Source organism: Pituophis catenifer, unplaced genomic scaffold, assembly GCF_029215685.1.
Source record: "Pituophis catenifer annectens isolate HBS135680 unplaced genomic scaffold, rPitCat1.0.hap2 SCAF_2, whole genome shotgun sequence".
Lineage (NCBI taxonomy): Eukaryota > Metazoa > Chordata > Lepidosauria > Squamata > Colubridae > Pituophis > Pituophis catenifer.
The window spans coordinates 12,025,007-12,050,941 of record NW_027256882.1 but is presented as its reverse complement, the minus strand read 5'-3'; the positions used below and the strand labels follow the sequence as shown (position 1 = coordinate 12,050,941).

The 25,935-nt window shown below is 42.7% G+C and overlaps 1 pseudogene; it reads right to left on the bottom strand.

Annotated features, from left to right (window-relative positions):
* Positions 1 to 438: 438 nt before the first annotated feature.
* The window catches only part of LOC139309844 (zinc finger protein 721-like), a 51,105-nt pseudogene continuing 25,608 nt past the window's right edge, over positions 439 to 25,935 (bottom strand).

The window sequence follows — 25,935 nt, the reverse complement described above, 5'->3', positions numbered from 1 at the left end:
ATAGAAATAGTTCTTGTTTGAATTCTATACGTTGTCCAATCATTTTTTCTAGCCACATCTGAATTTGTAACCAAAATCTCCTTGCTTTTTTACAGGTCCACATGTGGTAATATGTGCCTGGTAATTGTTTACATTTCCAATGTTTTGGGGATGTGTTGCTAAACATTTTAGCCAATCGTGCTGGGGGAAGATGCTACCTGTAAAACATTTTGTGAATTTCTGGCTGGGATTTTAAAGGTTCATCCTGAGGAGGTATCTTGTAAGATTGACAAGGCCTATAGAGTAAATTCTTGGATTGCAAAGCAAAGGCAACTGCCTAGAGATGTGGTGATTTATTTCACAGATAAAGAAATAAGAAATGATATTGTGCAAAAATCCTTTAATTCTACTCCACAATTGTATGGAAGAAAGATCTGGATATATAAAGAATTGCCGCCTAAGATAATATCGTTAATTCTCTATAGATACCCCAATTAGCATCTTTTCCTGCTGTGCGTCTTCTTATGGTGACTAAACTCACTCCAGGTCTTGGATTTCTTTCCACACTCCACACACTGATATGGCTTCTCCCGTGTGGATTCTTTTATGGCGCGTAAGATTCCTGCCATCTTTGAAACTCTTTCCACAGTCGATGCATTTAAACGGTTTCTCTCCTGTGTGGATCCTCATGTGGGAGGTAAGCCTGCCACTCTCTCTATAACATTTCCCACACTCCAGGCATTTATAGGGTTTCTCCCCTGAGTGAATCCTTCTATGGCTCCTGAGTGAATTATTATGATTAAAGCTTTTTCCGCACTCGTAACATGTGTATGGTTTCTCCCCAGTGTGGATCCTCTTGTGGATACAAAGGTAACTACTTTTTCTGAAACTCATGCCACACTCTGTGCACTTATGGGGTTTCTCCCCTGTGTGAATCCTTTTATGGATCGTCAGTTTTCCAGGATCACTGAAGCATTTTCCACACTCCTGGCACTGATATGGTTTCTCTCCAGTGTGGGTTCTGCTATGTAGGATATAGCTTTTTTTTTCATTGAAGCTCTTTCCACATGTACGGCATTCATATGGTTTCTCCCCGGTGTGGAGCCTTTTGTGACGAGAGAGTGACCCCAAATCAGTGAAGCATTTGTTACATTCGGTGCACTTATAAGGCTTTTCACCCGTGTGGGTCCTTTTATGGACAGTAAGGTGACTTGTTTGACTGAAGCACTTCCCACACTTGAAGCATTGATAAGGTTTCTCTCCACTGTGGATCCTTCTATGGGAAGTTAGGTGGCTGGATATACGGAAACTCTTTCCACACTCCAGGCATTTGTATGGTTTCTCCCCTGTGTGGGTCCGTTCGTGGGCATGAAAGCCACCAGATCTGGCAAAGCGCTTTCCACACTGCAGGCACTGAAAGGGCTTCTCCCCTGTGTGGATCCTCTCATGGGACTTAAGATGATCTTTTTGACTGAAGCTCTTTCCACAGTGCAGGCATTTATAAGGCTTCTCCCCTTTATGCATCCTGTTATGTAAGGTTAGAGCACCACTTCTGCTGAAACTTTTTCCACACTCCAAGCATTCATAGGGTTTCTCCCCTGTGTGAATCCTCTTATGGGAAGTAAGCTCACTGGAAGTCCTGAAGCATTTTCCACACTCTATGCATTTATACGGCTTCTCTCCAGTGTGGATCCTCTCATGTAAGTTGAATTTGCCTTTTTGTGCAAAACTCTTTCCACACACCGTGCAATGATACGGCTTTTCCCCTGTATGGATCCTATTATGGTAAGTGAGGAGAGTTGCAGAGCAGAAGCTCTTCTCACATTCCAGGCATTTACATGATTTATTCCCAGTGGGACTTTTTTTCCGGGAATTCAGTCTCTTCCTCTGAGTAAACCTCGTTCCACCCTCCCTGCATTGATACAACTTCTCCTCTTTGTGGATTCTTTGATGGGAAGTAAGGGAGCTGCTGATTCTGAAGGTCTTTCCGCAGGTGATGCACTGATGATGCTGCTTCTCTTCGTGGACCCTCTTATGTGAATTAAGGTGATTTTTCTGCCTGAAGGTCCTTCCACAATCCAGACATTTGTGTGGATCCTCTGCTTTGTGAATTTTTTTATGTGATGCAAGGGAGCGGCTTGTATTGAAGCTTTCTGCACACTCCGTACATTTGTACATTTTCCCTCCTTCTTGTATGCTTTCATGTAAAGGAGGAGGAAGGGGCCCTCTGGAGTGTTGCCTGCTTTCATCCTGTTTCTCTCCAGCAGGGATTTCACAACACTCACATAATCCAGATTCATCTCGGAGTGTTTTCCCACACCTTGAACACACTTCTTTTTCTTGGCAATCATCTCCGTCCAATAAGACATTGGGATCTGGACAAGGTAAACCAGAACAATTCTCCAGCTCCCCTGTTAACTGCTTTTCCTTAGAACTTTGCTTTCCATGGATCTTTTCTACATCTTCTTTTTTGTCTTTTGGCAAAGGTGCTGCTGCCTCTTGGCCAGAATCCTCCATCTCCCATCCGTCACCTGCTTGGAATAGAAAAAAAGGAAAAGTTAACACAAATTTAGGTGCGAAAGGGATTAAGCACCATTGCTGTATTTGAACAGTATCAATATTCTTCCAAACTCCCATTTGTTCAAAACATGATGCTATGCTTGTTATTAATGTGAAAACAGAGTTGTATTGTTTTTACACTCTTGTGAGACGACCTGTTGGCCTTTGATGAAAATACATTGTATATGTTTCTAATCTCATCAGCTAGGTTTAAGCTTGAGAATTGTACGTAGGAGCTAGGATCAGAGGCCTTATGAACCACCCATAAGCAGAATTTATTGATATGATAGTTACTCTAGAGAAAACAAGAAATGCTGGAAATCAGCCAAACAATAGATGGAGACGTAGAGGAGAATATGCTGAAAATAGTCTAAAGATAAAAATGTTGGAAATCAGCTGGGGTGAAAAAGAAGATGATGGATGATAATTAAATAATGTGAACTGAGTTTGAAATGACTTTATGTAAAAAGAGAAATGTAATTGATGAAAAGCCTATGAAAATTAGATGTAAATTAATAGATGTTAAGATAGAGATTTGATGAAATGAGTCTTGAAATTAAGGAATATATATGGAATTTTGATTTATAAAATGATATAAAAATTAGAATTGTGTTTATTTGGAAACTAAAAATTGCATATAAAAAAGAGCTGTGTTTATTTGGGAACTAAGATTTATGGTGATACAATAGAATACTAAATATCTAGATTAAGATGTTAGAATCTGCAATAAAATTTTTTGGTTTGACTTTTATTTTAAAAGATGCAAACGGATGAATTTGGAATTGAGCTTGTTAAAGAAGTGTGAGCAATTGTACTTATTTATTACCGGACCAAATTCTCGCTCTCAAAGATATATTTTATGTTTAATATGTTGAAAAAAAATAAAAAAATATTTTTCAAAAAAAAGAAAAGAAAAAGAAAACACCTAGGAACTAGGACCATAAAAGGAAATTCGTAAATAAGGAAATTTGTAAATGGGGGAGATAGAATTAGAGTAGTGGGAGATGTAATGGGGGGGGAGAGATAATGTATTCACTTTATTTATTTTATTTATTTATTTTATTTATTTATTTGTTCCTATTTCTATACCGCCCTTCTCCAAATAGGACTCAGGGCGGTGAACAGCCAGAGTAAAAAACAGTACATACAAAATTTAAAAGCAGTATAAAATAATTAAATATTTTGGCCGTAAATTAAAACAACCCAATTTAAAATCAATTTAAAATTTAACTCAAGCCAGCTCACTTTAGACACTCTGGATATGTTGTAACATCATTATTACTAAGCTAATGAAGAAGAGGTGGGAGGTCAATTTGTAAAGGTACTAGGGAATATAAGGCAAATGTATTGATGATTTAGGGTACCTGCATGTGCCTTGTCCATGCATGTTGCAAAGTGAAGAATAAAATTACCATTGGAAGTTTTTGACTCTTGGAAATTTTGGCTGGTAATTGTTTATTTCCAAACTAGACAACAAATCCCACTTTAAGTCAATATACGATTTGACCTTTGGCTACTAAATTTCAATATCTTAACAGAATCTCTTACCTAAGGAGGCCATGTTCTTCTTGTTTTCCAGCATGACCTCTTGGTACAGGGCTTTTTGCTCAGAATCCAGCAGGGCCCACTCCTCCATGGAGAAAAACACAGCTACGTCCTCAAATGATACCACATTCTGACACAGGGAGAAGAAAAAAACACAACATATTCCATGAACATTCCTAACAATGAACATTTCAATGAATTACATTCGAGTCTTCTTCTTAATGAACAAACTGCAGATTTTCCAAGTAGAGCAAACGAGCATGTAGGACCCTGATGGCGAACCTATGGCACACGTGCCAGAGGTGGCACAGAGCACCCTTTCTGTGGGCACGTGAGCTGTCCCCCCAGTTCAGCTCCACTGCACATGCGTGCGAACCTCCCGCCGGGCAGCTGGTCTTCGGGTCTCTGCCACGCATACGGAGGGGCATGTGCAAGGGGCCACGTGCATGCACGGAGGGGTGTGGGGTGTGCGGGGGCTGCACGCGCAATGCATTTTAGGGGTTTGGGCGCACGTGCTTTGGGCACTCAGTCCGGATAAGGACTGTTAGCTATCACTGGTGTGTGATATTGAACTTAGTAGCTGGAACAGTAAAATGTACAATAGGCCGCAACACATTTGTAATTGATTAGTTAAGAGTAAAAACCACAACATATTCCATGAATATTCCTAACAATGAACACTTCAATGAATTACATGTGAGTCTTCTTCTTAATGAAAAACCTCCACAGTTTCCAAGTAGGGCAAACAAGCATGTTAGGATATTGAATTTAATAGCTGGAACAGTAAAGTCTTCAATAAACCACAACACAATTGTAACAGATTAGTTAGAGAGTGCTGACTCATGCAGGATGCAATCTACGCTCTGATTGGTTGCTGTAAGTATAAAGGGGGCGTTTCTCTTTTTTCCCTCCTTTTTTCCTTCTGTGTTTTAGATTTACCTCAGGATGTTCCTGACTATCTTATGTTCTTCCTTTTCTGGATGATGACAACGACTGCGGTAAATTGGTAGGTTAAATAGATTTATATTTATATAAAGGACTACAAGTCCTGGTTATGTTCTCTGACTTAATCTCAACAGCTTCTGCGTAATTCCCTGACAGAGCATCTTCTCTAGAGAATGTTTACAGAAACGAAGTGTCTTTGGCTGGAGATACATCTCCAGCAATGCCATATTCCTTTGCTGACCACTGATATGCTTGACCTTGGATATATTGGCCAAATCCAACACTGGGTTAATTTTACCCACTGCGGTGAGTGGATGAATCATGCCAAATCAAAGAAAGTGGGGTATAACATTTAATTTCTGTGGAAAAGTCAAGCTTGGACTTTACTTTTTACTTTAGGCTTTCATGGTCAACACTTTTTAAAAATCCTTAGTAAAGACCATATCTGGAATACCGAGTTCAGTTTTAGTCACAACATTACCAAAAAAAGATGTGGAGCCTTTGGAAAAAGTGCAAAGAGCAACTAAGGATTAAAGGCCTGGAGACTTAAAACATATGAAAAACGATTGCAGGAACTGGATATGGCTAGTCTGGAGAAAAGAAGGACTAGGGGAGACATGATAGCCGTGTTCCAGTATTTGTGGGGCTGCCACATGCAAGAGGGGCTCAAGTTATTTTTCCAAAGCACCAAAAAGCAGGAAAAGAAAAAATTATTCAAAACAAATCATGGAGAAAGGCAACCTGGAATTAAGGAGAAACTTCCTGGCAGTGAGAACAATTAACTAATGGAACGGTTTGCCTTCAGAAGTTGTGGGCTGGAGGTTTTTAAGGGGAGACTGGATACCCGCTTGTCTGAAATGGCATAGGGTCTCCTACTTGAAACAGTGGGAAGATCTCCAAGATCCCTTCCAATTGTGTTATTCTTTTATTGGGAGATTGGCACATCTCGGGAGGGGAGAACCCTCTTACCTGTGCTGAAAGCTCAACTGTTGTTAATCCTCCATTACAAAGAACTGAGGTTCCAGGGGATGAAGACGAGGCCATGAGAATGTCTAGGAGTGAAAAAAAAACAGCAAGGGAATAATTTGCTATCAAACATCCTAAGGATATTCTTCAGCATACATTGCAGAAGGGTGAGTTTAACCTATTTCTATGCCAGCCAGGGAACCCCTTTATGTGAGTCCCTTGCAACCAAAATAACAATACCTAGAAGCTCACCCTGGGTGAGAAGAAAACTGAGAGGTGTGGAAGGACCAGGGATTGGATTCAGAGGCAGTTCTCTAGCCCATGAATTTATGCATTAAAGGACCACAGAGCTGGACTCTGGAGGCCTCAAGCAGATCCCATCCTATATCCAGGGATTAGTGCTGAGTTGTTAGTCAGGAGTTCTAGGTCGGGCTTGGCACCAACTAAGAGACAGAGTCTAATTGGGACACTGGGAAACTGGCTCATATTTATCACTGTTGCAGTGTCGCGGGGTGATGTGATCCTCTTTTGTGACCTTCTGACAAGCAAAGTCAATAGAGAACCCAGATTCCCTTCACCACCGTGTTACTAACTTAACAACCGCAGTGTGGTTCACTTAACAACTGTAGCAAGAAAGGTCATAAAGGGGAAAACTCACTTAGCCACTATCTCGGCAAGCAAGAGAAATTATGGGCTCAATTGTGATCCTAACTCAAGGATTACCTGTATTCAGATTTGGACATTGCGCCCCAAGAAGCTGCATTGAAAGGTCTTCTGTCCAAGCACTTCCCCAGATGGGAAGAAGAAAGGGAGGGAGGAAGGAAGGAACTTCTTACCTGGCGCTCGATAGGAAAAAGGCAGCTCTCTTCCTCGGCCGGACTCCGCTCTCGAACAGATGCGCGCAGGAAAAGATCCGCGATCGCCACCGGCCACACACGTGTACCCCCTTCCCCGGAACGACCCCAGCCAGGAGTTTGCAGAGCCCAAGATGGAAGTGCTCATTGCTCCTCCCCTCTCCGTCCAGCTCCTCTCATTGGTCCCCGTGCCTGCCCCCTACTCCCCCCCCCACGCGAGATGATCAGCTGGGCAGCGAGTTAATTGCTTCTTTGCCCCAGGCAGCCAGAGAAAGAGGGGAGAGAGGGAGGGGACGAAGCCCAGGATGGGAGGAGGAAAGGTTAGAAGATGCGGAGCAGCAAAGGTAGAAGGGAATCGCCCTTTAACAGAATAACAGAGCTTGGAGGGACCTTGGAGGTCTTCTAGTCCAACCCCGAGGCAGCCAGAGAAAGAGGTGAGAGAGGGAGAGGACGAAGCCTAGGAATGGGAGGAGGGGAGAATGTGTGAATAGCACATGTAGAAGGGAATTGCCCATTTGGAAGAAAACTGGAGTAGGCAGGAAAAGGAGGCTGCTTTTCTAACAGGGCAGTCCTCAACTAACAACATATCTCCTAAAATGACTAACATTCACAGTTGTGCCATAACAAGAAATAATGGCTGCTTTACAAGTAGTCCTCGACTCATGGACCATTCATTTAGCAGCCCTTTGAAGCTACAACAGCCCTGGAAAAAAGTGACTTATGTCCGTCCCTAGCGCTGAAGACCTTTGCAAAATCCTCATGGTTACATGATAAAAATTCAGCCGCTTGACCACTGACTCATATTTATGACGGTTGCCATGTCTCAGGGTCATGTGAAGTTTCGGACAAGAATAGTCAATGGGGAAGCCAGATTTATTTCACAACCGTATTACTAATGTTAACAATTGTTGTGATTCACATAACAACTACGACAAGAAATATTGTAACATGGGACAAAGTTGACTTCTCAAGTTTCTCACTTCACCACAGAAATTTTGGGCCGAATGGTGGTTGTGAGTCGAGGACAACCTGTGTTTGAAGTGTTGATGGGGCGTATCTGAGTGCAATATGAATTTGAGATGTAGACAACCACCATTCAGTCCAAAATATCTTCCCCTAAAAGTAGAATAAAGATACAAGAGGGGAAAAAACAACAAAAACTGCTTTCTTTTGATATTATCCCCAATAAATAGAGTCAAAAGACCCTTTTAATATCCATAAGAGTTCCATTAACCATTCCATTCTGAAGCGGAAAAAAACCTCTCAGCTAAGAAATATTTAATATTTAACTATTTAAAAGGCCTGAGCTCGGAAAGATGTAATCCCTCCATTTATAAGTATATGGCGGGTATCAGCAACTTGCGGCTCTGGAGCCGCATGTGGCTCTTTCATCCCGCTGCTGTGGCTCCCTATTGGCTGAACCCACCACTGGCTGGCCCCACCGCACCCCTCACCCTCCCCTTCCAGTCATTCCTCGCCTGGCCTGAGAGAGGAGAAAGAGAGAGGGAGAGAGAGAGACACCCACCCCCACACCCACAGAGATACCTGTTTCCCACAGAAAACACTGGGAGCCAGAAAACCTGGGTAGGCGTGGCTGGGGGGTATGTCATGTGACTGGGTGGGAGTGTGTGACATCAAGTTGGCCACACCCACCCAGGTTTTGTGGCTCCTGGTGTTTTCTTTTCTGTGGGAAATGGGTCCAAATGACTCTTTGAGTGTTTAAGGTTGCAGGCCCCTGGTATATGGAGTTCACAAGAAAAACTGCTAGTACACAGTACAGGTAGTCCCCGTCTTACTATGGTTCATTTAATGACTGCTTGAAGTTTCACTGAGAAAAGTATCTTACGACCCTTTTTCACACTTAGGACGGTTGCAGCATCCCCATGGTCACGTGATCAAAATCCAGACACTTGGCAACTGAATCACATTTATGACCGTTGTCGTGTCCAGGGGTCACATGATCGCCTCTTGTGACCTCTGACGAGCAAAGTCCATGGGAAGAATCAGATTCACTTAACTGTGTTAACAACTAATTCAACAACTGCAGTGATTCACTTAAGGATCATAGCAAGAAAGATGAAACAGAATACTACTTAGTCGGGGAGAAATGGTATAAATGGTTGGAGGAGAAAGGGGAAAAAAGAAAACTAAACAATGGTTAAATTAGGTGGAGGAATATGGAAACAAATGGGAAGATATAAATTGTGGAAAGGAAACTAGATACCTGTTTATGTGAAATGTAAATAAAATATTTAGATTAAGAGAATATATATATATGATATACTAGAAATATATGTATAAAAGATAAAGATAAGAAACAGAAAATGTATAAATATGGGTTACTGATGTGAAGATGTTGAAAAGAAGATGTAAATATCTTTTTGTTTTTTTCTTTTGTTTTTTTTTAAAAAACTGTTTAATACAAATTATTTTTTTTTTAAAAGAATCGTAGCAAGAAAGGTCACAAAATGGAACAAAATTCACTTTCAAAACATCTCACTTAACAACAAAGGTTTTGGGCTCACTTGTGATCTTAAATCAATTACCTCTACAAACTATTTCTCCTATAGTAAAACAGCTCCAAGCCTAAGAGAGCCTGCTTGAAGTTTGCAGAGAAAGGTTTCCTGGCGTATTCCCCATTTCCTCCTCAAGAATTGCTCTTGCCATCTGGTTGAAAGAAGGAAAGAGCTCCTTCTGGACTCAAAGGCACTTTTGCTTCTCCTTACCTTTCCTGTTCCAGGCGCGTTACCAGATGTGCCCATGCCTCCAATTGAACACATTGAAGACAAGATTGTAAGCAAAAATTTTATTCTGCAGAAAAAGTAACACAAGTAAATCTCCCTCAAAGCCTTTATACCCCACCCAAGTCCACTGGGGGGCTTTACACAGCATTTGCCCCACAATTTACAAATCAGAGCCAGAAGGAATTTTCTCATCTCATCTTTACATTAATTCCTGCCTGTTTTACACTAACATCTTAGTCTTCCTGCATAACGATATATGTAATACAGAGCTAAGCCAAGCTATTTAAATCTATCTTAACGTGCATAGAGAAACCTCAATACTTTTGTAAATGTCGCTTTGGCAGTAATAATAACATAGCTTTCCGTGATACTTCCTATTTCCAGCATACTTCTACTTTTTCTAGCTGTTCTAATCTTTCCTATTTGTGCCTTGTCCCATAGTACATTTTGAGTTTTTAACTTTTTATTTAGAAGATTCAAGGGTCTCGTAATACTTGTAATCCTTTTTTTGAAGAGCAAGCAAATATTGACCATAATTCTTTCTCTCTTTTCAACGTATTGGATACTTAAAGATTTTACAGCAGGAAGGCACTACAAATGACAAAAGACTCCATTAGTCTTAAGCAAGGGTCTCCACACTTGGCAACTTTTAGGACTTGTGGACTTCAATTCCTAGAATTCCCCAGCAAGAAGAGTAACATGGTTTTTAAGCATGGCTGGTTCAGGAATTCTGGGAGTTGAAGAAAAAATGACCAAGGTCCCTCATCCCTGATGAGACTCTGGTCTTCTAACTATCAGAGGCCAAACTGTGCATTTGGCCTTGTTCCCTGGGAAACCTGATCCTTCTCCAAGGAATCTTAAGCCTCTTCGCCATTTTCCCCCTTTTTGAGATTTTAACTTATGGACTTCAACTCCCAGAATTCCCCAGCCAGCATGGTAACATATGTGCCAACAACTGTGCCAGAGGAATTCTGGAAGTTGAAGTCCACAAGTCTTAAAATACCTTTGGAGACCCCTAGTCTAGGCCCTGACCGATTTTGAGGTTAAGAAATTCCTTCCCTGTTTTCCAAGGTGGGTGTCAGCGTTCCAGAAAACCCCCAACTCCCAGTAAAGACACTGAAGCAGGCATTTTCCAAAGTTCTCTTTACTAGCAATAAGGAAACTGGGACATCTGGGAAATCCCGAATCTGAAAAACCCGGGTTTTCCTTCAATAATACAAAGCTCCCAAAACCAACCCCTTTCTCCCCTTTCCGTCACATGCTCCAATCATCGTCCGTTCCATCTCAAGCCAGCCTCTGACCACTCCTCCTCCAGATGCTGGCTCACCTTGACCTTGACCGATAGGACAAGAACGCTATTTTGTCTACTAACTCCCGGCTCCTAAATCCCCTCTCCTACTTTCCCACATGTGAGGAGATGGCAGCATTGAAGCTTCTGGCCTAATATGGCTTCCAAGGCTGACAGTGGGTTTCAATGAATTGGCAATTGTCAGTTACACTGAAACAACACATTCTTAACATTCATGACTCTGCCTTAATAACAAATAATCAATTGCTGCTTTACAATTAGTCCTCATCTTACAATCATTTGTTCAGTGACCATTCAAAGTTACAACGGCACTGAAAAAAATGATTTATGATTTTTTTCACACCACTGTTGCAACATCCCTGTGTGATGTGATCAAAATTTTAATCCATTGTTTTGTATATCAGTTCAACCTGAGAAAGCCAAGTTTCTTTTTCAACATTGTACATTTTGTCACAGTACTAATTACATATTTATAAATCAGCAAGAACACTAAAGCCATAATTTGGCCTTTGGTATTCCAGCAATATGTGTTTGAATAAATCTGCCTTTTTTGAAAAATAAAAATAAAAAAATTCGGAGATTTGGCAACTGGCCTGTATTTTTGATAGTTGGAGTGTCCCAGGGTCATGTGATCACCATTTGAAACATTCTGACAAGCAAAGTCAATTAAGATTCACTTAACAACCATGTTACTAACTGAACAACTGTGGCAAAGGTTGTAAAAGGGAACAAAACTCACTTAACCACTGTCTTTCTTAGCCATGGAAATGTGGAGCTTAATTGTGGTTATAAGTCAAGGGCTGCCTCTATTTTCTAAAGCTTGTTCCCTAAATTGTCCAAAAAGGGCCTGTATCTGAGATGTGTAAGCTAAGCCTTTAGCTACTATACACGTTAGGGCACTAATAAAGTCAAGCACAATCAATTTCGTATCTCAGACTAGAAATCAGTTAAACACAACCAATGTTAGCTGGTGCAGACACAGCGCCATCCCTCCAGTTATGACTTTTGACAAAACTCTCGACTCTTGTATTGGTTCAATGTTTCATTCTCTTCCATCACTTTCTCCCACTGAAGTGCTCAGTGAAGATCCTATTTCTCTTTGAACTGGTGTGACTTTCTCCACATGGGTGTAGCGGACCACTGTTTGATTCTTCCAACATTACGAAATAGGGACCTCACCACTTAGGTGGCAATGTTTGCTCTTAAAGTATTTCAGCATCTTCCCTAAGACAACCCTAATGTTGTCTGAAACTGTTATCCCAAAGGCGTTTTTTTTGAAAAGTCAACTGGATTTTGTTTTTCCTTGAAGACATTTCGCTACTCATTTAAGAAGCTTCTTCAGTTCAGAACTGAAGAAAGTTCTTGGATGAGAAGGGAAATCTCTTCAACGGGAGGGGGGGGGGGAGTCCAGTTGCCTGTTGATAAAAGCTCCTTTGGGACAACCGCAACCTGGATGCCTGAGAATCTCCATCTGGATGTGTTAGTTTCCAAATCCCTACCTATCTTTGGTGTTCGCACTGACAAAAGTTGATCACTTGTTGTATGTTATGTACGCTGACAGCATATGCGTCGGAGACACATTCCTTGTATGTCCAATCAAACTTGGCTAATAAAGAATCCTATCCTATGCTATGTTATGTTATGGCATGACATGCTTTCTCTCTTCTATTTTTATTCTTATTCTTTCTAATCTTATTCTACTCTACTCTAGCACAAAGATCTAATATCCAAAAGTTAATTCCTAGTTCTACAAGAAAACTCTTCTTTTTAATGGAACAAGATGTTTCTGTTGCTTCAGAAGCCCTTCCCATACTCCATGCATTTCTACAGAATCTCTTGCAAAATGTCTGTCAGCATGAAGCAAATTTTGAGAACAGCATGAACCAATTAGCATCATCTTTTCCTGCTGTGCATCTTCTTATGTCGATTAAAGTCACCGCAGCTTCTGAATTTCTTTCCACACTCTACACACTGACATGGCTTCTCCCCTGTGTGGATTCTTTTATGAATTGTAATATTCCAGCTGTCTTTGAAACTCTTTCCACACTCAGTGCATTTAAACGGCTTCTCTCCTGTGTGGATTCTCATGTGGGAGGTAAGCTGGCCACTCTCATTACAACATTTCCCACACTCCAGGCATTTAAAGGGTTTCTCCCCTGAGTGAAGCCTTCTATGGTTCTTGAGTAAACTATTTTGACTAAAGCTTTTTCCGCACTCATAACATGTATACGGTTTCTCCCCAGTGTGGATCCTCTTGTGGACACCAAGGTGACTACTTCTCCTGAAACTCATGCCACACTCCGTGCACTTATACGGTTTCTCCCCTGTGTGAATCCTTTTATGGATTGTCAGTCTTCTGGGATAACTGAAACGTTTTCCACACTCTTGGCACTGATATGGTTTCTCCCCAGTGTGGGTTCTGCTATGTAGGATATAGCTTTTTTTTGCATTGAAGCTCTTTCCACACGTGCAGCATTCATATGGTTTCTCCCCGTTGTGGAGCCATTTGTGACAAGAGGGAGCCCCCAAATCAGTGAAGCATTTGTCCCATTCGGTGCACTTATAAGGCTTTTCACCTGTGTGGGTCCTTTTATGGACAGTAAGGTGCCTTGTTTGACTGAAGCGCTTCCCACACTCGGTGCATTGATGCGGTTTCTCTCCACTGTGGACACTTCTATGGGATGTTAAGTGGCTGGATTTACGGAAGCTCTTTCCACACTCCAGGCATTTGTACGGTTTCTCCCCTGTGTGGGTCCGTTCGTGGGCATGAAGGCCACCAGATCTGGCAAAGCGCTTTCCACACTGCATGCACTGAAAGGGCTTCTCCCCTGTGTGGATTCTCTCATGGGAGTTAAGATGACCTTTTTGACTGAAGCTTTTTCCACAGTGCAGGCATTTATAGGGTTTCTCCCCTGTGTGAATCCTCTTATGGGAAGTAAGGTCACCAGAGGTCCTGAAGCATTTCCCACACTCTATGCATTTATACGGCTTCTCTCCTGTGTGTACCCTCTTGTGTAAATTGAAATGGCCTTTTCGTGTGAAGCTCTTCCCACACACTGTGCAATGATACGGCTTTTCCCCCGTATGGGTCCTATTATGGGAAGTGAGGTCACTTGCAGAGCCAAAGCTCTTCCCACATTCTAGGCATTTACATGATTTATTCCCAGTGGACCTTTTTTTCCAGGAATTCAGTTCCTTGCTCCAAGTAAATCTCATTCTACTCTCCCTGCATTGATGCAACTTCTCCTCTCTGTGGCTGCTTTGATGGGAAGTAAGGGAGGCGCTGCTTCCAAAGCTGTTTCCCCTATTAATGCATTGATGCTGCTTCCTCTCTTCATGGACCTTCTTATGTGAATTCAGATGATTTTTCTGGCTGAAGGTCCTTCCACAATCCAGACATTTGTGTGGAGTCTCTGCTTTGTGAATCTTTTTATGTGAATGTAGAGAGTGGCTTGTACTGAAACTTTCTGCACACTCTGTACATTTGTACATTTCCCCTCCTTCTTGTATGCTTTCATGTAAAGGAGGAGGAAGGGTCCCTCTAGAGTGTTGTCTGCTTTCATCTTGTTTCTCTCCATCAGGGCTTTGGCAACACTCACATAATCCCAATTCATCTCGGAGTGTTTTCCCACACTTTGAACACTCTCCTTTTTCTTGGCAATCATCTGTGTCCAATAAGACATTGGGATCTGGACAAGGGAAATCAGTATAATTCTCCAGCTCCCCCATTAACTGGTTTTCCTCAGAACTTTGCTTTCCATACAGCTTTTCTACAACTTCTTTTTTGTCTTTTGGCAAAGGTGCTGCTGCCTCTTGGCCAGAATCCTCCATCTCCCATCCGTCACCTGCTTGGAACAGAAAAAAAAAGAAAAGTTAACACAAACTTAGGCGTGAAACGGATTAAGCACCACTGCTGTATTTGAATAATATCAAACTTGCTCCAAACTCCCACTGGTTCACAGCTTGTGCTTTGCTTGGTATTAAGTTGATTTAAGATTTGTCCTTTGGGGCTTGCTTGTTCTCAATGGTACAGAATGAAAACCTGAACATTTTGGATGAGGGCATTTAAAATTGGGGGATAGGGGGAGGTCCTCAGCTAAACTGCTGAGGATGGAGAACCAATTGGTTTAATTTTAAACTGACAAGGTAGAAAGGTTGAGAGTCTTGGTCCTGAAACTGAACTTCATCCTCTTCTCCATGAAGAGGTTTTTACTTGAACAAAACTGGTTTTCACTCTGAGGTGTTCATTCATCTTTATCCCAAAGGTGCTTTTTCTAAAGGCACCTGGACTTTCTTTTCTCCTTGAAGATGTTTTCCTTCTCATCCAAAAAGCTTCTTCAGTTCTGACTGAATGTTGGAGGATGGAAGGATTGATATTCCTTGCAGTCATCTGGTTATAAGCACTCTTTCCAACCAGATGACTGCAGGGAGTAAAAATCCCTGTGATAAACCTTTGGACCCCATGGGGCTCTTAAGTGTCGTCATTATAGACCAAAAAAACAACAAAATGAAAGCAACTTCTAAAAAGCTCTCTAGAAAGTGGGATAGGCACGATCAGAAACTGGCTAGGATGGGAACTTCATGGAGACAGTGAGGAGGTTTAAGGCCACTTTATGGCCTTTAAGTAGGAGTAGAAATGTAGAAGGACACTTTTATCTATTGCATACATCAAACAAATTACCATTTTATCTGAGAAACAAATCAGCTGCTCACGTCCACTACCCTTTCAGTCCAGGGAAAAAGACTCTGTCAGAAAATTGCGCAGTAGGTATCCAAATGCAGTCAGAGATGCTGACACAAATTTTATCTAAATTAACGTATTTTACATCAATATTTACAATAAACAAGATAATTAGGCTAGAACGGGTGTCAGCAACCTGTGGCTCTGGAGCCACATGCAGCTCTTTGGGGCCTCTGCTGTGGCTCCCTGTCAGGTAATCCCACCACTGGCTAGCTCCACCCCTCGCCCTCCCCTCCCAGTCACTCCTCACCTGGCCTGAGAAGGTAAGAGCGATGGCAGGGGATGGAGAAGCAGCCAGGGTAGAGACAGAGAGATACAGAGAGAGGGGGGGGGGCGGGAGGGAGGGAGGGAGGGAGAGCGAGCTGTCAAAAGGGTTTTCTGGTTCCCGGTGTTTTTTAACAACCAGTTCTCTGCCCTAATGATTGACTGGGTAGGCGCGGCTGGGGTGGTGGTCATGTGACTGGTAGAAGTGAGTGACGTCACATTGGCCACGCCCATCCAGGTTTTGTGGTTCCCAGTGTTTTCTTTTCTGTGGGGAAGGGGTCCAAATAGCTCTTTGAGCGTTTAAGGTTGCAGATCTGTGGGCTAGAAGATCATGTCAGAAGATTTCATCTGCAGAGGACCTGGCAGATGAGACAGACCACTCTTTTCGTAGTTATATCCTAGAAATGTAGATAAGGACACTCTTATCTATGCATAAGGTGAAAAAATTAGCATTTTATCTGATAAACAGATCAGCTGCTCATGTCCACCACCGTTTCAGTCAAGAGGAAAGAGAATCCGTCTGGGAATTGTGCAACAGGTGTCCAAAAAGGTCAGAGATGCTGACAGGAGCTTGTATTTTAATGCAAATTAATATATTTGACATCAATATTAACAGTAAACAAAAAAGTCAGGCTAACAGAAACATCATGAGGTAAAAAGAGCACACAGAGGAAAAAAGGCGGGAAACAAGGACACTCCCCCTTTACACTCATATTAACCAATCACAGCATAGATTGCCTCATGCAGGAGATAGCTTTCTCCAACCAATCATCTGTAATTGTGTGTTCTGACTCCTTGTAGAACTCCACTGTTACAGCTACTAAATTTCAATATCTTAAAAGAATCCCTTACCTAAGGAGATTATGTTCCTTTCGTTTTCCAGCATGACTTCTTGGTACAGGGCTTTTTGCTCAGAATCCAGCAGGGCCCACTCCTCCACGGAGAAAAACACAGCTACATCCTCAAGCGATACCAAATTCTGACACAGGGAGAAGAAAAAAAATTAATTATATTCCATGAGCATTCTTAACAATGAACATTTCAATAAATTACTTGCAAGTCCTCTTCTTGATGAACATATTCCATCTGCAGAGTTTCCAAGTAGGGCAAGTTTGCATCTTCTCTGGAGAACCTTTCCAAAAACATAAATTGCAAAGAGCCTCTCGCTAGAGATACATCTAGGACAGTAATGCATTATTGGTTTGGCTGATTCTGCAACCCCGTATTCCTTTGCTTTCCACTAATGGGCTAGAGCAGTGATGGCGAATCTTTTCGGCTGAAAAGGTCACGCGGAAACATCACGTGCACTCTTGTATGCTCATCGGGACCGCGCTCCAGAAAAGCCTATCTTCCGGGCTCTAGCACACATGTGCAGGCCGGTTTCCAGCATTGCCGTGCGCGCAAAAGGATCGCACTCTGGAAAAGTTCAACTTCTGGGTTCTGGCATGCATGCGCACCTGTCTATCAGCTGGCCAGCACACATGCACAAGCCGGTTTTCAGCACTTTGCCGTGCATGCAAAGGACAGCTGATCGTCGCATGCGCATGCATGCCAGAAACCTGGAAGTCAAACAGGCAAGGCCACACGTGCCGGGTGACATGTCTTCACGTGACACTTGGGCAAGCATGCCATAGGTTCGCCATCACGGGGCTAGAGCTTGGATGTCTTGGCCCAATCCAATATTGAGTTAATTTTACCCAATGCAATGAGCCAATTAATGATGCCAAATCAAGGAAAGTGGGGTTCAACATTTCATTTCTGTGCAAGAGTAAAGCTTGGGCTTTACTTTTCACTTTGGGCTTTCATTTGAAGTGTTAGTAGCACTTTATAAAACCTTAGTAAGGCCACACCTGGAATACTGGATCCAGTTTGGTGACCTCATTACAAAAAAGTTGTGGAGATTTTGGAAAAAGTGCAGAGAAGAGCAACTAAGATGATTGAAGCCCAGGAGAGTAAAACGTATGAAGAACGGTTGCAGGAACTGGAATTGAGTAGGGCCAGTTAGAGAAAAGAAGGACTAGGGGTGACATGATAGCAGTATTCCAGTATTTGAGAGTTGCCACAAAGAAGAGGGAGTCAAATTATTCTCCAAAGGACCAGAAGGCAAGACAAACAATGTTGTTGTTACTTGCGAAGTCTTGTCTGACCCATCACAATCCCAGGTTCCTCCAGGCCTTCCTGTCCTCTACCATCCCCCGGAGTCCATTTAAGCTCATGCAGACTGCTTCAGTGACTCCATCCAGCCACCTCATTCTCTGTCATCCCCTTCTTCTTTTGCCCTCAATCTTTCCCAGCATTCGGCTCTTCTCCAGAGAGTCCTTCCTTCTTATTAGGTGGCCAAAGTATTTGAGTTTCCTCTTCAGGATCTGGCCTTCTAAAGAGCAGTCAGGACTGATCTCCTCTAGGACTGACCGGTTTGATCGCCTTGCAGTCCAAGGGACTCGCAGGAGACTTCTCCAGCACCAGAGTTCAAAGGCCTCAATTGTTTGGCGCTCAGCCTTTCTTATGGTCCACCTTTCACAGCCATCCATTGCAACTGGGAAAACCATAGCCTTGACTATAAGCACTTTTGTTGGCAGGGTGATGTCTCTGCTTTTTAGAATGCTGTCTAGATTTGCCATAGCTTTCCTCCCCAGGAGCAAGCGCCTTTTGATTTCTTGGCTATAGTCCCCATCTGCGGTGATCTTGGAGCCCAGGAAAATAAAATCTGACACTACCTCCATTTCTTCCCCATCTATTGCCAGGAATTGAGAGGGCCAGATGCCATGATCTTAGTTTTCTTAATGTTGAGTTTCAAGCCAACTTTTGCACTCTCCTCCTTCACCCACATCAACAGGCAATGGATGGAAACCAGGGGTGAAACCCAGCAGGTTCTGACAAGTTCTGAACCTGTAGTGGAAATTTTGAGTAGTTCAAAGAACCAGCAAATACCACTTCTGGCTGACCCCAGAGTGGGGTGGGAATGGAGATTTTGCAATATCCTTCCCCCAGGAGGGGGAAAGGAATAGGGATTTTGCAGTATCCTTCCCCTGGAGCGGGGTGGGAATGGAGATTTTACAGTATCCTTCCCCTGCCATGCCCAAGCCATGCTCACCAAGTCACACCATGCCCACAGAACCGGTAGTAAAAAAAAATTGAATTCCACCACTGCACCTAATGGTGATCTGAGGCTTTTGCACACAACTGTACATTTTAAAATTTGCTGATCTTTTGTTCCTTTTTCCCGTTTTACTGAAGGTCTGCGCAGTTTCAACTAATATCCCATGAGAAACATGGGGAGTTGTACACTGAAATAGCTGAGCTCTCTGGGTGTGCTTTTTAACCAGATAATGTAACAGAATAACAGAATATAACAGAATGACAGAGTTGGAAGGGACCTTAGAGGTTTTCTAGTCCAACCTCCTGCTCAAGCAGGAGACCCTATACCATTCCAGAAAAATGGCTATCCAGTCTTTTCTTCAAAGCCTCCAGTGATGAAGCCCCCAAAACTTCTGACGGCAAGCCATTCTACTGGTTAATTGTTCTCACTATTACAAAAAAAATTCCTTAATTCTGGGTTGCTTCTCTCCTTGGTTAATGTCCACCCATTGTTTCTTCTCTTGCCTTCTGTTATTGGGGGCTTCTTCAATAAATCAGACTGGCACTTTAAGGAAAGGGAGAATCCTCCTACCTGAGTTGAAAGCTGAACAGTTGTTAATCCTCCGCTACAAAGAACCGAGGTTCCAGGAGATGAAGACGAGGCCATGAGAGTGTCTAGGAGTGAAAACAAAAACAGCAAAGGAATGATTTGCTATCAAATATCCTAACCATACTCTTGAAGCTACGGTGCACAAGGGCAAGTCTACATCCATATCTTTATGCTAACTAGGGAAACAATTTATTTGAGTACTTTGCAGCCACAGCAACAACACATAGAAACTGCTAATTTTAGGTGAGAAGAAAACTGAACAGTGTGGAAGGTGCGGGGGGGGGGGGGTGCAGGGATTTTTGCTACCGGTTCTCCAAACCACCCACCACCATTGCTACCGGATCAGGCGATCCGGTCCGAACTGGGAGCATTTCACCCCTGATTCAGAGGCAGATTATCTCAGCCATGAATGTATGCAATAAAGCACCACAGAGTTTGACTCTGGAGGCCTCAAGCAGATCCCATCTCGTATTCAGGGAGATGTGCTGAGTTGTTAATCAGTGTCACTGCGTTTTTTTATTTACCAGCTGAGCTCATTATTTCTGGACTATCAGACTTTCCTTAGCTTGCCAAGAATTGTTTTTTTTTATGTTTTTTTTTGTTTTTATTTTTATTTTTATTTTTTTTCCCCTGGGTCTTGTATTTATTAATTAAGTGGGAAAGGACAAAACAATTGTCTATGGTAGACCTACCTGATCTAAAACCTGCCTGCTCATTTGCCAGAATTTCCTTATCCAAGCACCAGTCCTCTATTTTATTTAGGAGATGTTTCGTATACATTTTTGAAATTATATTAAGAAGACTGATGGGTCGGTAGTTGGATGGGGCAGCTATGTCACCTTTCTTAAAAATTGGAAAAACTATAGCTAACCTCCACCCTTCAGGGATTATCCCTACTTTATCGATATAAGTAAACAGTGCTACCAGCACCGGTACCCAAAAGTCAATGTTGGACCTAAAGAGTTCAGGAGGCAACAAGTCCTCTCCAGGGGCCTTCCCAGCCTTTAAGGATTGAATTATATGCTTAACTTCGGTAGGGGTAACTGGTGTCCATTCCGGACATTTCCTTAATTCTTGCTGGAGGATATCCAATTGCAAGACATTTGTTGTATTGTTACCATCAAATAAAGCAAGATAGTGCTTCTCCCAATTTACTGCTGATATATCAGTGTCCATAAATGGGGAACGTTGTTTTAATATACCGGCTATCTTATGCCAAAAGATCGTAGGGAATTGGGATTTCGCTGCCATTTCTACCTCTTTCCACATCCTGGTGTTATAGCTACTTTTCTTGTTTTTCAGTAGGGATTTGTATGCTCTCCTGAGTTGAACCATATTTGAATAATCACCATCCTGTCTGGATCGGTTAACTTTCTTAACTGCGGCTCTTAGATTTGACCTCAAGTTATGGCAATCATCATCAAACCACTTTCTAGAGATCCCATCTACTTTTCTATCGTTCTGGATCATTAAGTTCTTAAGAGTAGAAGTTAGCTCTGTATAAACTGGCATTGGGGTGTTGTCTCCGGGCTTAGATTGGGAGATTTCCCTTGCTAGGTGTCTGGCTTTGTCTGAGCCCAAATAAGTGGTGACAGATTTGACATCAAATCTGTGCCAATATAACCTTTTATAGTTATAAACCCGGGCGTTTGCTAAGGTGTCAATTTCCTCTCTTGAATGAGGCCTAACTTCTGAAGAGAGTGAAACCAGCCAAGAATTGTTATCAGTAAACTAAACTGCGCATGTCCACCCCACATTCCTTCACACACTTTTCCTTTGTTCTCTTGCCAGAAAGGTCCGGCTGAGAAATAGCCGGCATGAACTTTTGCAAAAATGTAACAATTAATTTTCTTAGTTAGTGAGGTGTTTTATTTTCTTTATAACAAATAAATGAGTTTTCTTGGAAGAAATATCTTCGGGTTTTGTTTTCTTAAAGTATACTTGCAAGGAAAAGTCTCGATCCTCCCCTCGTAATCAGGTGCGATTATCCCAAAAGTAGAATGGGATTAATCAACGCCCTGACAATCAGGAGTTCTAGGTCTGGCCTGGCACCAACAAAGAGGCAGAGTCCAATTCTCTCTGAGCCATGCATCTACAGCTAGTCCTCAAATTACAGCCATTCATTTAGTGACCGTTTGAAGTTACAATGGCACTGGAAACAATGACATGATTGTTTTTCACGCTTATGACCATTGGCAGCATCCCCATGGTCACATGATCAACATTCAGAGACTTGCCAACAACTGGCTCATATTTATGACGGTTGCAGTGTCCCGGGGTCATGGGATCACCTTTTGCAACCTTCTGTGAGAAACTTGCAAAACGGGGACCCGTACCTGCTGACGACTGATGCTGTCCCTGATCCAGTTCCCTGGGTTGCTATTATCTCAGGGAATTTGGACTAGGTCCAGCATTAATAGGAAATTACCTGCAATACTTCAGGAATGTTAAAAGCTGCTTTAACACGTTGTATCATATATCATAATCAAGGAAATTATGAAAAATAAAAATAAACTTTTTTTTAAAAAAAGACACTTGGCAACAACTGTCTCATATTTATGACGCTTGCAGTGTCCTGGGGTCATGTGATCCCGTTGCAACCTTCTGACAAGTCAGGTCAATAGAATTCCCTATTGCAGTGTGGTTCACTTAACCACTGGAGCAAGAAAGGCCGTAGAAGGGGGCAAAACTCACTTAGCTCCTATCTAGCTGAGCAACAGAAATTTTGGGCTCAGTTGCACCTGTAAGTCAAGGACTACCTGTATTCAGGTTGGGACAAAGGTGGGTCCTCCCATAAGGCTGGGAAAGAGCCTGAATAACTTTTTCAGCACACTTGTATATTTACTAAGCAGGAAATACAGCTGGTTGTTTGGCAGTTAGACACAGTATGGAAGTATCAAAGTAGCTATGCCCACATCCTGTAGCGATGTATTGTTAGCAAGCCTGGTGTGGTTTCCATATCCCCTTTCCCCACACATGTCCTGTATTTCAGCCATTTCAGAATAACAGAGGCCTTCTAACCACTATACCACACTATACCACACTCCGCTGTAGAGAGAAGAGCAAGAATAATGCCATATTTATCCTCTGTATAACCTGAAAAACCAGGTGTGAGACATTAGCTACTGAATTGCATAAGAATCAAAGTTTTAGGGAAATAACAAGGCTATAAATTGATTAGTACTTTCCAAGTCAGGTCACTCTAACAATGGCAGGAAAGCAGCTGTCATGCTCAAATTAATGGTGTTTTGATGTAGCAACTATCAGGAAGATAGAGTGTTTGGGAAACGAAATGTGCAGCCAAAACTTATCTGACTTTTGCAAAAGTTCTAACAAAGCCCTTGTATTGTTCACAGTGTCTCCTATTGATTCAAACAGAGAAATTTATTTTTTTAAAAAAAATTTATTAAAGTTTTTTAAAGAAAATACAAACAAACATACAAACAACAAAACACACAAACAAATAAACAAAAATCCATCTTTACATCTTCTTTTCAACTTGTCGCATCGGGAGTCTATATTCATAATTATACATTTTCTCTTTCTTATTTTAACATATCTCTTATACCTATATTCCTAATACATCGTCTCTATGTGTTCTCTTCATCTACATGTTTGATTTACTATTAAGCTAAATTGGTACTTAATTTCCTATCTGTAATTTATTACTTCTCATTTATTTCCATATCTTTTTCTTTTCCCCTCCATCCAATTATACCATTTATCCCATACTAAATAGCAATCCGTTTCATCCTTTTCTTGTATCTCCTTTGTAAGCTTGTCCATTTCTGCACATTCCATCATTTTACTAATCACTTTATCCTCCGTTGGTATATCTTTATTTTTCCAATTTTGGGCGAAGACTATTCGATTATTGTGATGTGAGATTTAGACAAACTGAGAAATTTAATTCTCACTGACGGGAATTTTCTCCTTAGTTCTAAGTTGCTTCTCTCCTTGATTAATTTCCACCCATTGCTTCTTGTCCTGCTTTGGAGAATAGCTTGACTCCCTCTTCTTTGTGGCAGCCCCTGAGATATTGGAACACTGTTATCATGTCTCTAGTCCTTCTTATCATTTACCCAGTTCCACCAACCGTTCTTTATATGTTTTAGCCTCCGGTCCCTTAATCCTCTTTGTTGCTCTTCTCTGGACTCTAGAACATCACAATCCTGACCCACATAACATCCACTCTCCCTCCCCATCAGATCATCCGAGGAGAAAGGAAAACTATTTTTGCAGGTGGGATTTGCCCTGCCTGTAGCATTGTTTCTCAACCTTAGCAGTTTTAAAATACATGGGCCTCAACTCCCAGAATTCCCCAGCCAGCTGGCTGGAGAATTCTGGGAGCGGAAGTCCACATATCTTAAAAGTCGCCAAGGTTGAGACACGCTGGCCTATAGGAAAAGGGTGATGATACCTGTTTAAATGCACCCAAGACTTTAAAAACACCGTTCAATTAAACAATGAAAAGGAATTCACGAATGAAATTAAGTCAGGAATGAAATTAACTCGGGCAAAGTCAATCCTGAGGATTAAAGGGCATCAGCGGGAGCCTTTACCTGATGCTCTCTCCTGAGGTGCCTCGTCTTGAGCAGCTCCCCGACACAGCAGCTCCTGGGAGGGATCGCCCCCTTTCCCTCCGGCCGGGTTAGCAGCCATTAAACTTCTGGATCTGCAACAGCCCCAGAGGGAAAAAAAAAAAGGAAGTTATGGGAAACGATCGGGAAGGGCCGGCAGACCAATCTCCCCAAGGAGAAGGTGGGGGCTGCAGGAGCGATCTTAGGAGCGCCCCAAGAAGCTGAATTGAAGGGTCTCCTGTCCAAGCATTTCCCCAGGTGGGAAGACAGGAGGGAGGAAAGAGGGAGCATCTTACCTGGCGCTCGATAGGAAAGAGGCGGCTCTCTTCCTCGCCCGGACTCCCGCTTCCCAAAAAGATGCGCGCAGGAACGGATCCGCGATGCGTTTTCCACGCGGCCACCCTCCCTTCCTTCCTTCCTTCCTTCCCGGCCACGCACGTGGATCCCCCTTCTCGGAACGGCCCCAGCCAGGACTTTGCAGAGCCCAAGCAGGAGGCTCTTATAGCTCCGCCCCTCCCCGCCCAGCTCCTCCCATTCTCTAAAGGGGGGAGGGCGCCGCCCCCTCGGGGGTCCCCCTGCCTGCGCCCTGCCTTTTGCAACGGGGGAAGCGGTCCCGCGTGGGATGCTCAGCTGGGCAGGGAGTCCAGGGCTGCTTCTCCCGAGGCAATCAGAGAAAGGGGAGAGAGGGAGGGGACGAAGCCCAGGGAACGGGGGGAGGGAAGGGAAAGCGATGCTGAGCAGCACAGTTAGAAGGGACTCGTCCTTTAACAGAATATCAGAGTTGGGGGGGATCTTGGAGGTCTTCTAGTCCAACCCCGAGGCAGTCCGAGAAACAGGGGAGAGAGGGAGGGGAGGAAACCCAGGGACGGGAGCAGGGAAGGGAATTTTGATCCCATAACCATGTGGTTCACCCGGCAATGGTCCTGTGAAAAACGTTCAGAAGTCGCTTTTTTCAGTAGCGTTGTAACTGCAAATGGTCACTAAATGAACTGTTATAAGTGGAGGACTACCTGTTGGAAATGCAGATTCCTAACGCCTGCCGCTCCTAGATCCCTATATCAGTTGAAGGAGCAGGAAAGTTGAAAGAAGAGAGGGAATTGGAGACCAGAAGTTTTGGAAAGAGAACCAATAAGGAAGAAAAAAGGACTTTTGCAACTCAATTAAATTTTAGTTTTCTTTTTTCTTTTTAACTTCCTCTTTTTCCACTTCAGGTGTCAAGGGAGATACAACATTCTGGTTTTGGCACTTCTAGAAGCCTCAAAGGTTATTTGATGCTGTTGTAGTGTCTCTTTGAAGTTGTCTCTCCATCTTCCTCTGGGTCGGCTTCATGTTTTTTGGCCTTCAATCAAGCCTGGGATTCAAATAGCCCACAAAGTTAGCAGTGACATCTTATAGCAGAGGTCTTCAAACTTGGCAGCTTTAAGACTTGTGGACCTCAACTCCCAGAATTCTCCAGCCAGCATAGCATAGCATAGCATAGCATAGCATAGCATAGCATAGCAGGCTGGAGAATTCTGGGAGTTGAAGTCCACAAGTCTTAAAGCTGCCAAGTTTGGGGAGCCCTGCCTTACAGCAACCAATAGAATACATGCTCTTGCCACAGGAACAGGAAGCTCAAGGGCAAGGCCCAAGAGAGGGTATAAATACCTCTCACTCTCCACTCCATGTGTTTAGCGGCCCAGAATCTCAAACCCATGTGGTCCTGTTGATCAATAAACCATCTTTCCAATCAGCCTCCTTGTTTCCAGTGTCTTTCTCTGG